The sequence below is a fragment of the Heterodontus francisci genome, chromosome 38 (assembly GCF_036365525.1).
Source record: "Heterodontus francisci isolate sHetFra1 chromosome 38, sHetFra1.hap1, whole genome shotgun sequence".
Lineage (NCBI taxonomy): Eukaryota > Metazoa > Chordata > Chondrichthyes > Heterodontiformes > Heterodontidae > Heterodontus > Heterodontus francisci.
The window spans coordinates 25,346,140-25,359,031 of record NC_090408.1 but is presented as its reverse complement, the minus strand read 5'-3'; the positions used below and the strand labels follow the sequence as shown (position 1 = coordinate 25,359,031).

The 12,892-nt window shown below is 44.6% G+C and overlaps 1 protein-coding gene across 7 annotated transcripts in view; it reads right to left on the bottom strand.

Moving 5' to 3' along the window:
* cgnl1 (cingulin-like 1) overlaps window positions 1–7,845 on the bottom strand; it is a 150,209-nt gene extending 142,364 nt beyond the window's left edge. For 2 of the 7 annotated variants that reach the window (XM_068017886.1, XM_068017884.1), the window contains exon 1: window positions 7,668–7,845. The gene's annotated coding sequence lies outside the window, so the exon portion shown is untranslated. The other 5 variants (XM_068017885.1, XM_068017887.1, XM_068017889.1 and 2 more) reach the window with 5 other exon arrangements.
* Between the last annotated feature and the right edge of the window lie 5,047 nt (window positions 7,846–12,892).

Here is a 12,892-nt window from a genome sequence, read left to right as displayed (position 1 = left end):
TGGCCAGGACAGCATTTATTGCCCATCCCTAATTGCCCTTGAGAAGGTGGTGGTGAGCTGCCTTCTTGAACCGCTGCAGTCCATGTGGGGTAGGTACACCCACAGTGCTGTTAGGAAGGGAGTTCCAGGATTTTGACCAAGTGACAGTGAAGGAACAGTGATATAGTTCCAAGTCAGGATGGTGTGTGAATTGGAGGGGAACTTGCAGGTGGTGGTGTTCCCATGTATTTGCTGCCCTTGTCCTTCTAGGTGGTAGAGGTCGCGGGTTTGGAAGGTGTTGTCGAAGGAGCCTTGGTGCATTGCTGCAGTGCATCTTGTGAATGGTGCACACTACTGACACTGCGTTGGTGGTGAAGGGGGTGAATGCTGAATGTGGTGGATGGGGTGCCAATCAGGTGGGCTGCTTTGTCCTGGATGGTGTCGAGCTTCTTGAGTGTTGTTGGAGCTGCACCCATCCAGGCAAGTGGAGAGTATTCCATCACACTCCTGACTTGTGCCTTGTAGATGGTGGACAGGCTTTGGGGAGTCAGGAGGTGAGTTACTCGCCTCAGGATTCCTAGCCTCTGACCTGCTCTTGTAGCCACGGTATTTATATTGCTACTCCAGTTCAGTTTCTGATCAATGGTAGCCCCTAGGATGTTGATAGTGGGGGATTCAGCGATGGTAATGCTGTTGGATGTCAAGGGGAGATGGTTAGATTCTCTCTTGTTGGAGATGGTCATTGCCTGGCACTTGTGTGGCGCGAATGTTACTTGCCACTTACCAGCCCAAGCCTGGATATTGTCCAGGTCTTGCTGCATTTCTACACTGACTGATGATTTGTGATATATGAGAATGGTGGGAAAGTACTGGAGTAAGTTATTAAACCATAAAATAGATGTCAGTAAAGATTTATTGTACAAACCATGGAATACTCAAGAAACAAACAGCAACAGATACCAACAAGGCTTATCCAATATAGCGATTATAAACTGAAAAACCTGCTGGATTTGACAAAAAAAACTGTGTGGGTGACTCTGTCGATGCAGCATTTATTGCTGCTGCCCCTGGTTGCTCGAAGGGCATCAAGAATCAACCCCAGTGTGGACTGGAGTCACGGATAAGCCAGATCAGGTAGGGGAAGCAGATCCCCTTCTGTACAGAACATGAGGGCACCAATTGGATTCACATCCAGCAGCTTTTTCTGGTGCCAGCCCATTGATAATCAGATTTATATAATTCAGTTTCACATTTTTCATGATGGGATTATGAACTCAACTTCTAGGTTAGTGGTTTAGCACCATAACCACTACTTTGCCATACCCTTAAATAAGCAAATTCAAAAGACTTCAGAAGAAAGTTGTACAGTTTTCTGTAAGCTCCTATATAGGCTCAGGACAGAATATTAGGTTAATAAGCTGAAGGAATATATAGTTTTAGTCCTACTCTGCTGAGAAAACTGCAAGCTCCAACCAAGTACAGTTTGAGAAACATGGTGAGAATAAGACAGGCTTCCCCAATCCCTAGTAATAGTTCCAATATACATACTCAAGCCATAAAAGAAAAATTGGGAAACTGGCAACTGCCCCTGCTTCCAACAGGACATAGCTTATGTTACTACATAGTTCCAATAACCTGAAGAAGGAAACCTTGCCTTAAAAATTTATAAATGCTTTTTTAAAAGGCAGAAAAAGGGTAGGTATACAGTCAATTTGATCCCTCATTTCCTCCAAGATAGCCAATTACAGCCAGGTACCAAAAATAGCTTCAAGATTCTCAGACTATGGAAGAGGAAAAAGCACCACAGCCAGGGTTCCTATTCTTTAGCATCTATCTATTCATTCATATTTTTTATTTAGAGATACAGCACTGAAACAGGCCCTTCGGCCCACCGAGTCTGTGCCGACCATCAACCACCCATTTATACTAATCCTGCACTAATCCCATATTCCTACCACATCCCCACCTGTCCTTATATTCCCCTACCACCTACCTATACTAGGGGCAATTTATAATGACCAATTTACCTATCAACCTGCAAGTCTTTGGTGGTGGGAGGAAACCGGAGCACCCGGCGAAAACCCACGCAGACACAGGGAGAACTTGCAAACTCCACACAGGCAGTACCCAGAATTGAACCGGGGTCGCTGGAGCTGTGAGGCTGCGGTGCTAACCACTGCGCCGCCCATATTGTGGTACAAGACTAGGTCAGGTACAGTTCTACAGTGATATTTGCCACAATCCTATAGCCCACTGACAATGACAGTCCAGGCTCACGCATCAAGAATGAAGGAGATACTAAAAAGCAGTTTGCAACCAAATCCCTGTAACAAGTTGCCACTTTCGAAAAAGGGTTTGTTAAAAGGAGAAAGCCACAATTCCACAAAAGCTATCAATGTTTTCTTTTTCAAAAAGTTATTTGAATCAAAGAATCTGTTGAATTTTAATATTGCTCGAAAACATCAATCAGGAAAAACAAATGCAAATTCTTTACTGAAGTGTCAGCTACAAAATTCAGACCCTTGACTAATTGGGAACTTATGTTTTGCTTTACAATAATATCCAGTCTTAACTGAAGTAAACTGATTTTAGTTAACAGCCAAGATGATGGATTAGAATTAGGATTAGAATTTCCATTTTTAACTTCAAACACTAGTAAACTTTTCCAACAGTTATGTCAGGAAATCTAGCAGCCACCAATTGAAGTGACATCTATACTTGAACCCTGCCCTCACTCAGATACATTTTCCTTGGCTTCACATAAGAACATCAGCCAAATGTTGAGCATCAAGGTTTTTAACCTAAATTCAGTTTTTAATACATATTCATACTATGCACTTGTAACCACAACAACAGACATAAAAGATTTTTCTGTTGGGCTGGTTAATTGTATTGACTTTTGCCTGTTGCCTTAACTTTACACGCGATGTTCTGCCCTTGTTTAAGGTCAGTAAGCTAGTTTAAACATGCATTGCGTAAATGAGCAATGTAATGTTGTGTACAAGTCTGAAGCTTGATACTAATGGTCTGAACTCAGCACCATGGACTCTTTGTTAGTGCTTTGAGTGTATTTAGTGTGTACTATATTAAAATAGTTATACAACACCTTTCATGTCAATACATCCCAAAATGTTTCATGTCCAATTACTTAATTTGAAAATGTAGTTATTATTGTTATGTAGGCAAACAAACCAGCCAGTTTGTGCACAGTAATGTGATGGATATACAAAACAAGCCATATAATTACCATTAAAATGGGTTTGATTGATTAAGGTCAGGAGCCGCACGAGTCCTTAATAAACCACATGTGACTCCAGAGCTGCAGGTTGCAGACCCCTGCTTTAGGGCAACACTGACGCAATGCTGCATTGTTAAAGATGCCGTCTATTAGCAGAGATAAATTTCAGCGAGCGTGGCATCAAGCAGCTCCATCAAAATTGAAGTCAATGGGAATCAGGGAGAAAGCTCTCTCTCTCCATTGTTTGGAGTCTTACCTAGCACAAAGAAAGATAGCTATGGGTTGTTGGAGGCCAAATATCTCAGCCCTAGAATATCGCTGCAGGAGTTCCTCAGGGTGTTGTCCTAGGCCCAGCCACCTTCAATTGTTTCATCAATGACCTTCTCTCTGTCATAAAGTGAGGATCTTCGCTGATGATTGCACAGTGTTCAGTCCCATTCGTAACTCCTCAAATAATGAAGCAGTCCATACCCACATGCAGCAAGACCTGGACAACCTTCAGGCTTGGCTGATAAGTGGGAAATAGCATTTGTGCCACCCAAGTGCTGGGCAAAGACCATCTCCGACAAGAGAGAATCTAACCAACTCCCCTTGACGTTCAATGGCAGTACCATCAATGTGTCTCTTACCATCAACATCCTGTGGGTTACCATTGACTAAAAACTGAGCTGGATCAGCCACATAAATAAAGTAACTGTAAGAGAAGGTCAGAGATTCATAATTCTGCAGCAGGTAACTCACCTCCTGACTCTCCAAAGCCCGTCGACCATCTACAAGGCACAAGTCAGGAGTGTAACAGAACACATTCCACTTGTCTGGATGAGTGCAGCTCCAATAACACTCAAGAAGCTCGACATCATCCAGGACAAAGCAGCCCACTTGCTAGGCCACCACCTTAAACATTCACTCCCTCCACCATCAATGCACAGTGGCAGCAGTATGTACTATTTATAACATGCACTGCAGCAACTCACCAAGGCTCCTTTGACAGTACGTCCACCACATTGAAGGACAAGGGCAGCAGGCACATGGGAACACAACCACCTGCAAGTTCCCCTCCAAACCACACACCATCCTGACTTGGATCTATATCGCCGTTCCTTCACTATTGCTGGGTCAAAATCCTGGAACTCCCTTCCTTACAGCACCGTAGGTGTACCTACATCACACGGACTGCAGTGGCTGAAGACAGCTGTTCACCAGCACCTTCTCAACAGCAATTAGTGATGGGCAATAAATGCTGGCTTGCCAGCGATGCCCACATTCCACGAACAAATAAAAAAAAGTCCAACGTCACTTGACAGAAACATAATTAGATATAAACAGACTCAGAGCCAGAGATATTAAGAAGGGTGACCAAAAGTTTGGAGTGGATTTTAAGAAGGATTTAAAAAAGGAGGGGGTGGCTCAGATCACAGACAGAGGGAAAGTGCTCCTGTTATTAACAAGAGGCTGATCACCAACTTCACCTCTCCCTACAACTTTCGCACATGATGCAAAGAAACCAGAGTAACAGCGCACCCAGTTGGATTAAAAGGAACCTCCTTCACACATTCCCCACTGTGCCAAGGCTGGGTTCTCCTCCTGTCAGTGTGATTGGCAATTTTTTTAAATTGCGGTGAAAATAAAACAAACTATTTACAGTAGGCAGCTGCAAAATTAAAAAAACACGTTTAAGCCTCTGCTGTACAGTCCCGGGTCAGACTGGACCTGGGTCCGCTGTTAGTTACGGGGGAGAAATTCAAACCCTGGAAGCGGAACAGAGAAGAACCACCACACAATGATCTCTAACTTTAAGGTCCCGACTATGAGGAGTATTGGGAGGGAATTACAGCGCATGGGGCCTAGGGAGCTGACGACATGACTGCAGGTGGTGCAGAAAGAAAAGGGAGGGATATACGACTCATCAGATTTGTATGAATAAAGAGCTCTGGTCAAGGGGAATTGTAGGGCATCGGGGATTAGAGAGATGGGATGGGAAAGGCCATTAAAGAATTTAACCACAGTGGATAAGAATATTAAATTGGCATCATTGGAGACTGGACGTCATGTTGGTGTAGGTCAGCAAGGACAGGACTGAAGGGTGAACAAGACTTAATGCAACTAGGGTACTGACAGAAATCAGAGCTTTAAATGAGGTAAATGTAGGAAACGGGCAGTCAATGTGTGCACAGCATGATCCCACAAACAGCAATGTGATAATGACCAGATTATTTGTTTTTTATGATGTTGATTGAGGGATAAAGATTGGAAAGGACATCGGGGCATAACTCCGCTGCTCTTCTTCAAAGTAGTGCTATGGGATCATTTACATCCACCAGAGAGCGCAGACATGGCCTTGGTTTAACATCTCATCCGAAAGACGATGCCTGCAACAGTGCAGCACTCCCTCAGTACTGTACTGTCAGCCCAGAGTTTTGTGCTCAAGTCTCTCACGTGGGTCTTGAACTCACAATCATTTGACTTGGTGAGAGTGTCACCAACTGAGCCACAGCTGAACGACACAAGTCAGATACAGAATGGTGCAGATTCAACTGAAAGATCCTTTTACACTGAGCCAACAATGTGCTTCAAACACCGAGCTTGTTAGAACAGCCCCTACAATAAAAGGCTGCTGTTATAATTCAACAGCAGTATTGGCCTGGGAACAAGCCAGCTGCATAATACACTAGAAAGCAGACAAACAAAAAAACTCCACCATACATGGGAGTTCACATGACATTCATGAACTACTCAATTTTTGTTCTAGTGAGCTATCTTCTGAGCTAGTACATTGTGTTACAGCCTTGCAACTCCCCTTTAGGTATGCACTCCTCTACACAAATCCAAGGTCAAGGTAGCGAATTAGATGACCTATTTTTTTCCCCCTCCTTGCTCCACAATTTTCACCATTCCTATTCTCTCTTCAACAAGATGACTTTTTGGTGAGCTGCAAAGCTACAGTCACCAACTGTATTCTAGTCCCTTGTCCAAGAAACCATTGTTTCCCATGCAAACCCTGATATTCAGTTATCAGTGTGCTATAATTGTGTGGGACATCACAACAAAGCTCAATCCTCACTTCACCTGACATATACCCACAGGCACTCCATCAAGAGAGTCATGGTATAGCCACCAGCAGCAGGAAAGCTACTCAATTTACCCTCCCTTACCCAGCAGTAGTGCCAAAAGTCAGCTGGGATCAGTTAACATAGCACAAATCAGGGATCAATCGGGAGATCTTGGAACATACGGCTCAGCTACTCACCTGCTGAGATCCCATCTTTTGACACTGCTCTTCCCTGGATAGAGAATGGACCTCTCCCACCAGCTCCACTTAGATCTAGGATGACAGACCTGTCAGTTTAACCTAAATCTATTAACAATTAAGGCACCACTCTAATTTTGATCATTCCTTACTATTTGGCATTTCCTTGAAATAATTTCAGACATTGAAAAGTTCAAGAATGTGGAGGGTTTTTGTTTTTTCCCAGAAGCAAACTTAGCCCATGCTGGTTTCAGTAGGTACTATTCCCAGCACTGTTTCACTCAATCTTACAGCCACAGTACAACACTGCAAACTACAACATGTCCATTTTTTGAAGTGAACTTTTCCTCCAGATGCATCATATTGTACGAAACATCAATCACATCTAAAAATAGGATTGCTTATGCAGTTGCTTTGAATATCTTGTTTCCTCCAAGCATTAACATTTTAGATTAAAACATTTCACATTTTAATAACACTGTGTTTAAGTCAAATTATGCATTTCACATTTAAATTGGGCAAAGTGCATACTTCATAAAATCAATTTTAAAAGGCCAATCAGCCGGTGAAGTTGGGGAAAATAAGTCAAGATTTTCTCAATAAAATGATTCTGGATTTCAAAACATAAAAATAATTAGAGTTCCTCCAAAAAACAAAGTATAAAAATCAAAAGCAGACCTTGAAAGAATGGGGGGGAAAGGGCTCCAGGAAGGAGGAGAAAATCTTGGGCTACAACAAACAAAGATTATTTTTTAAAGCTGAACATATTTACCAAAAGAATATTCCAGCACGTTTGCGAGCTGGCAGCACCACCTTCTATAATGTCTGGTCAGCAGTGAGTGACTTTGGTAATATTCTTCATTGCAAGTCTTTTAATGTTCAAACTATCTTAAAGCAAGAGAGGCAGCTCCACTTACCAAAAAGTTGGAACCCAATCCAATGCTGTCAGCAAACCCCGAGCACCCTGTTTACTGAGTTACTGAGCTGCTCACAGTGGCGGGGACTGAGAGTCGGCAGCTCCTAATTTAATCGCAACAAGTTGCATTGAAATGGGAGAAAATAAACAACTTCAAGCTTTCCCCTGGTCTCCGCGGGCGTAAAGCAGACAATTACCTCCAGTCAGCTTCACTCAGATTTAAAGCAAAGTCTTTTTTATGTGGTGTGTGTGTGTGAGAGAGACTCTTGTTCCACTCACTCACTCACCTCCTGCTGCTGGAGAAGTTGTCCGCCCCCCTCCGCCTCAGCGCTCTTTCTGTGGGCTCCCTACTGTCAGAATGGCTGCGGAGCGCCTTCCATATCGCGCAGCAGTGACAGCTCAGCTCAGCTCAGCTCAGCTCAGCCCGGCCCGGCCCGGCCCGGCCGGCGAAGGAAAGGGCAGAGGGAGTGCGCACGCGCCTCCGCTGATTGACAGGCCGCCCGGCGCCCCCGGGAGAATCCCGTCCAGAAAATGCGGCGGGTTTCACCCTGCGAACACAAAGGTGGGCGGAACAAAAAGAAATAACACACACACAACACACTTGCTTTTGGAGGGGAAGCCGAGTTTGCTCACTACCTTAAAGGCGAAATAGGAATGCGGGTTGATGTTGGTGAGTTTGCAGTGAGCTGATTGCTTGCGGCTCGGTGTGCAGCGAGAGGCTGATCACCAACTTCACCTTCTCCACAAGATGCCAAGAAACCAGAGTAACAGCGCACCCAGTTGCATTGAAGGGAATCTCCTTCACACATTCCCCTCTCTCCCGTCACTGTAATTGCAGACAAGAACCACCACACGCTGATCTCTAACTTCAAGGGAAGGCCACTGAAAAGGGAGCTCACAGACACATCTCATAATAAATAGTCTGAAACCTGACATTTAAATTGTGACAGTAGAATGGAACTCTAGTTAGGATAGTGGAGCTAAAAAAAATGGGAATCATTTAGGAAACAAGTGCATATCCTGGAAGGAGATGGAGGGCAAGAATAGGGACTGGATAGATGAGCACAAAGATCATTTTCATTCATGTGACTGCCCTACAGTGAAGAAGACAAAAATATCAACTAAGATTTATCTCTACAGCTTTGAATGCCATCCAGTTATCTCCCAGTATCAATAAAAGTCCAATCTCACCTTTAGTGACCTTGCCCTCTTCTGAGCAAAGGCCTCAAGTTCATCCCCTTCTGCCTCCACTCAATAAATTGTGTGTGACCTCATACTGAGCTTTTGCCTCCAGATCCATTTATTTGCTCAGGAAGCTTCCCCCCTGCAGAGCAAACTCTTTCAGAGTTCCCTTACGGCCTACACCCCTCCCGCTGGCTTTTTACCCTCTCTTATTGAGAACTGCCAGCATAACATTGACCATGTCAGTCGGTCCACTCCCCTCACTCAAATCTATCTCCCTCCGTACTTGCAGCACTCCATTCTCTCAGGTCTAGTCCTGAGATCAAGAGAAGTGTCACTGTCGTTTAGGAAAAAGAGTGGCCCGAGTTCAAATTTACCATATGTTGAATTTTAGTTTAAAGTGACTAATTCACATTTTATTTCCTGGTGACATTGATAGGCCGAGCCTAATTTTAGCATGGGTTATCTGTAAATATATATGCTATATATATTTAAAACCTATTCCATAATGGGATGAATTTCTTTCAGGTTCTGTGCTTCACTGTTATTACATTAACAAGTTACCTGTTCAATAAACCTCATAGATTGCGACACTTTGAAGGTTACACTGCATCAGAAGCAACAACAACTTACATTTCTATAGCACCTTTAACATTGTAAGCAAACTCATGTCCCCATACAAAAGCAAGTCTATGTTTCGAAAATAAAGATGAGAATTTAAAAATTGAGGTGTTGCAAGACGCAGAGCCAAAAGTAGTTCTGCGAGCACAGGGATGATGGGCGAACGGGACTTCGTACGAGTTAGATTGCAAGCAGCAGAGTTTTGGATGAGCTCAAATTTATGGAGGCTGGTAGGTGGGAGGCCAGCCAGGGAAGCATTGGAATAGTCGAGTCTGGAGGTAGCAAAAGCCTGGATGAGGGTTTCAGCAGCAGAGGGGCTGAGGCAGAGGCAAATTTTGGCAGTATTACAGAGGTGGAAGTAGGTGGTCTTGGTGATGGAGAGGATATGGGGTTGGAAGTTCAACTCAGTGTCAACTGGGACAATGAGACACCAAGATTGCGAAAAGCCTGGTTCTGTTGACATCAAGACTATGCTTCTGCACTGGATTACACCATTAGACTCAGCTACTGTGTCTCTGATCTGCTGCTGTTATTTAAATTTTAAAGTAATTTTGATCAGCTTATAACCTAACCATGGCGGTTCCCTGCTGAGCCTGTGACTGGCCTACTGGTTTTTCAGCTTCAGCTGCAGTCTGATTCCTGGCCAGAGATTCACTCTCCCAAGTTGAAGTACAGTTCTCTGCTGCCTCTGGATCTTATGGTGACCTCCAACTGTTTTTTTTTTCCTGCTCCGCAGGATTCTGCACACCTCCTGGTTCTTCATTCCCATGGGAATACCTCCATCAGTGTGTCCTCCAGTATCCGATCTTCAAAAACTTCTGGACTTCACTCTCCTGCCACACGTTTCTGAACTTGGATAACAGTTCGTCAATACTTAGGCCAACTTTATCCCACAATGGGATCTCTGACTTTAACTTTGGACTCGCTCCATTTGTCTCCTCTCCATTCCCTGTTTACTACATAGAACATAGAACATAGAAAATACAGCACAGAACAGGCCCTTCGGCCCACGATGTTGTGCCGATACTTGGATATATGTATCCCAATCATTGCTACACAACAACTCGAGTTTTCCCTCTGTCATTCGCCTGCATGTTTCGGTTTCTGCTCAGGACCCAAGCCCATTGGTCTATTTCCACTTTTTTCCTGCCACAATTTTACTTCTTTTCTCTTTACCCATCCTGGACTCCTCTCTACTGTCATCATGTCTCCTTTCATTTCTCCCCTCTCAGGTACTTTGTCCTTCCAAATACTTACCCCTACACTCCTCGACCGTCCTACTCTCCTGCCACCATCCCAGGCTTGACTCCTTCTTAAAAAAGCCTGCAGCTTCCCTCTGTGCCTTTCGGCTTCCTCCAAATGGACCCTCAAGGCACTCGTCATTACCACCTTATAAGCAGCAACCCCAACAGCCCAATCCTACTCTCTCACTGACCTTCTGTGTTCAGTGGGGACTAATCTGAACAATCTCCACTGCATCTTTCACCGCTCCCAGTACTGACCCTGTGGACTCTGCTAGCAGATCAACTATCACAGACCGTCTCTGCATCTCCTTCCACAATGTCCGTTCACTGGTGAACGACGCCCTTATCTTCCATGAGTTTGTTGTGAATGATTGCACTGACATCATGTCCTTGACAGAAACCTACCTGAAGAGTGATGACACCTTCTCCCTAAATAAAACCTCCCCATCTGGTGATAACTTCCAGCAATGGCTCCAGCCAGACCTTTGTGTTGGCAGTGTGGGTCTTATCACCAAATCACACCTTGGTCTGACCCCCTACTCCTCTAGCATTTACTCCCCCTTTGAGCATGTCACCTTTGTCCAGCCCTCTCACCTCTCATTTAAAATGCTCATTATCTACTGCCCTCACAAATGCCATAGATATTTTCTCACTGAGATATCTTCACTGCTTTCTCAGACAGCCTCTGCACTGAGAAAGTTCACCTCCTTGGTGATTTCAGCCTCCATTTCAACTCATCATGCTCTCTCACCTGAGTTCATTGTCCTCCAACTTTCCCTCCATAAAACACCCCAATCCATATTCAAGACCACCCTCTCATCCTCGCCATCTCACTACTCTGACCTCACTACTCCCATTGTATCAATCACAGATAAGACTACCTCTAACCACTTCCGTGTATCATTATCCATTCACATCCCCCTTTTCCCATTCCAACCCTACTTTCTTCTGTATTCCCTCCTGAACAAAACTCTCCCAATTCGACTTACAGCTGCACTTACAAAATCCCAACTGTTTAGCCTTTCAGCCTCCATTCACCACAATATTTTTGCAGCTACCAATCTGCTCAATGGCATCCTCACCTCTTCCTTGCCCTAGTCCCCATAAAAACCATTACTATCTGTCACCCAGGCCATTTCCCCCGTTCGGCCCTCATCTCTGCTCCCTTAAGTCCAATGCACGCAGACTTGAATGGATATGGCCGACCACTGGTTTAGCCATTCATCGCCAGATTTGGCTGAACCACGTAAAGCACAGTTGGTCTTGTCTGTGAAAACTGCTTGCTGTTCCATGATAGATAATTCTCAGTTTCTTCTCTTTGCTATGAACTGTCTTCTAAAATCCCGTTTCCATGTCTCCTCCACCTTAATGTCCAACAAGTGTGAGGAACTCATGGTCTTGTTTATCATTAAGATTAAGAACATTCATTAGCTGCTCTGCCACTTCTCTCCCTTCCACAGCCCACCGAGCCAAATTCCCTCCAAGGTTCCCCCTGTCCTAGCCCTGAACTCTCAACTTTCTTCAGTTTCTTTTCTATCTCCCCTCATGCCCTCTTTGAGCTCATCTTGTCCACAACACCCACCTCCTACTCCCTCAATCCTATTCCTACTAAAATGTTGACCATCCAACTTCTCTTCCTGGCTCCTATGTTAGCTGATGTTAGTTTTCTCTTCTCAAGTACTATTCCCCACTCTCCTGCAAATCTGCCATCATCATCACACTCCTCAAAAAATCTAACACTTGACCCTCCATCCTTGCAAGCTACTACCCCATCTCTAACCTCCCTTTCCTCTCCAAAATTCTATAAAATACTATAAAGGTCTGTGACCTTTCATCAGAACTCCTCCTCCAATGCCTCACCACCGTCAGCCAGCTGAGTGGGCCTGCACTCAGCTGGTTACATTCCTATCTATGCAGTCACTGGCAGTAAATCATATGCGATGGCTTCTGTTCCCATGCCCACACTGTTACCTCTGCTATCGCCCAAGGATCTATCCCTGGCCACCCCGTTTCTCATCTACATGCTGCCACTTGATGACATAATCCGAAAGCACATCATCAGTTTTCCACGTGAACACTGATGACACCCAGCTCGACCTCACCACCACCTCTCTCAGCCCCTCCACTGTCGCAAAATTGTCAGACTGCATGTCTTACATTCAGTACTGGATGAGCAGAAATTTCCTCTCACTAATATTGGGAAGACTAAAGCCATTGTCTTTTGTCCCCGCCACAAACTCCGTCTGTTCCCTAATCACCGACTCCATCTCTCCCTGGCAACTGTCTGAGGCTGCACCAAACTGTTTGCAGTCTTGGGTGTCATATTTGACCACAAGATGAGCTTCCGATCACATATCCCCACCCATCACTAAGACTGCCTGTTTCCACCTCCGTAACATTGCCCGACTCTGCCCCTGCCTCAGCTCATCTGCTGAAACCCTCATCCATGCCTTTATTACCTCCAA